Here is a 2,143-nt window from a genome sequence, read left to right as displayed (position 1 = left end):
CAGTGTGAAAATCCAACACGGGTGATAAATTAAATCAGAATTATAATTTATCCGTGATCATTCATTTAGAAGATTTTTAGTTTCACTTATTTAAATATTACCCCGCAATACATTTTTTTTTAATTTACCGAGACGCAATGTACTGCAAACATTACGAGACATAACATGACATGACATTACGAGATAAAACAAGCTCGTATAGTTCGTAGCTTCCTAATAGAGCCCGACGGCTAATCCTATTGTCTATTGTTAAGAAAAACCGCACGTGCTACTTACCTGCAAAAAAGGGTCTTAATTATTCTATTTGGCACCTGAGCGCGGGCTAGTCCAACACTCAAAAAACCAGTGTAGGTGCGCTCTCCGATAACGCGCCTTTGTTACGCATTTCGATGACACATTTTAGACTGGTTCTGTAGCGTTCAACTCGCTGGCACTCAGTAACCCAAGTATAGTATGTAGCTTTCAAATAGAGCTCGACGGCTAATCCTATTGTCTATTGTTAAGTAAAACCGCACGTGCTACTTACCTGCAAAAAAGGGTCTTAGTTATTCTATTTGGCACCAGAGCGCGGGCTAGTCCAACGCTCAAAAAACCAGTGTAGCACCGCTCTCCGATAACGCGCCTTTGTTACACATCTCGATGATACATTTTAGACTGGTTCTGTAGCGTTCGACTCGCCGGCACTCAGTAACCGAAGTACGTATTTTTTATGCAGGTGGTTGTGGCACGTGCGGTTTTACTTAACAATAAACAATAGGATTAGCCGTCGAGCTCTATTTGAAAGCTACACACTATACTGGGTGCCGGCAAGTTGAACGGACCACACACAAAGTAACAAAATTAGTTCATTTGGAATCTTATCGCAATTTCCATAGGAGTTGTAATTCAATTACTTGGGTAAAGTGAACGAACGATTTTTTATGCAGGTGGTTGTGGCACGTGGCACGAGCGGTTTTACTTAACAATAGACAATAGGATTAGGCGTCGGGCTCTATTAGGAAGCTACGAACTATATACCTCGTAATTTGTGTGTTGCTTTACATTGCGGGCCGAATTATTTTGTATCTACCTTTGTATGTATGTAATTTTTTTCATTGTAGGTATCTCTAAGCAAAATTTATCTCCATACGCTTCTTAGGTCGTATGCTTAAATATTACCACCATTTAAATATTCGCCCGTATTGGATTTACACACTGTATATTGTTGGAGTTTTACATATTTTTTATGCCTGTTTAATAAATTTTGCCTAATTATTGAACGAATGGTTCGCTGTATGTCTTGCTTCGCATAAAAATACATGTTTGTATGACTAATTTTGTCCTTTTTTATTTTAGGTTTTAGATGTTTTAATTTCCTCGGTATTGTGATACCTACAATACGGGAGATATAAAACATTTGAAATCGAGTCTAAAACTCTTCGTGAAGCATTTTATATTTTAATACTTAAGGTAAATCTGTCAATAAAATTGCAACTATCTCAACATTGTTTACAATCTTATCGCTGTGTTTATTGTGTCCACAGCCGGTAAAACGTCCCATATTGTCCCTTGCCATGAAGGACGAGATTTGCTTGTATCTTTATACGAATAACATGTTAAAGCGTCCTTATGGCAAGCGACAAAGTGCACTGAGAAAAAAAATCGCTTAAAACAATTGTAATTGCATTTACGTTTAATGCTTTAAACAGTTCCATATGACCCTATCGAACAAAGCAGTAAAGTTTACTGTTCGTACGTTACGTACGTACGTAGGTACATTAGTTGATATTGTATATAGCAGTTAATCTTAATGGAATCACTTTAATGTGTGCTCGATGGATCATTTTTTTTCAGTGTGGGACGTTTAGGCCGTGGACACATTTTTTTAACTTATTATGCTTAATTTGGTCGAAGAACCGGGCCTTAAAGCTTTAATATTGGCCCAAAAGCTTCAAAAGCTAACGTGCTAGTATACGCGAATTTAACAGCAATTTGGGCCCAATTATCCAGTTCACCGCAGATTCCGATCTGGTCTAACAGCTTGTACATATTAGCTGCTGGTTAAGCGTTAGCTATCGCTACAAGGATTAGCTTCATAACAATATTTCCTTTCAAATTAGGATTATCGGTGCATTATGGATTTTTTTATATTAGGTAAATACGA

At 37.5% G+C, this 2,143-nt stretch overlaps 1 long non-coding RNA gene across 1 annotated transcript; it reads left to right on the top strand.

Moving 5' to 3' along the window:
* Nucleotides 1-352: 352 nt before the first annotated feature.
* On the top strand, nucleotides 353-1,014 carry LOC134795039 (uncharacterized). Its single transcript, XR_010144770.1, has 3 exons — nucleotides 353-412; nucleotides 654-715; nucleotides 927-1,014. It is a non-coding gene; the product is annotated as an uncharacterized LOC134795039 (long non-coding RNA).
* The last annotated feature ends 1,129 nt before the right edge of the window (nucleotides 1,015-2,143 follow it).

This window comes from Cydia splendana, chromosome 11, assembly GCF_910591565.1.
Source record: "Cydia splendana chromosome 11, ilCydSple1.2, whole genome shotgun sequence".
NCBI classification, from domain to species: domain Eukaryota; kingdom Metazoa; phylum Arthropoda; class Insecta; order Lepidoptera; family Tortricidae; genus Cydia; species Cydia splendana.
The sequence above is the reverse complement of the archived record's forward strand: the minus strand, read 5'-3'. Positions and strand labels throughout refer to the sequence as shown.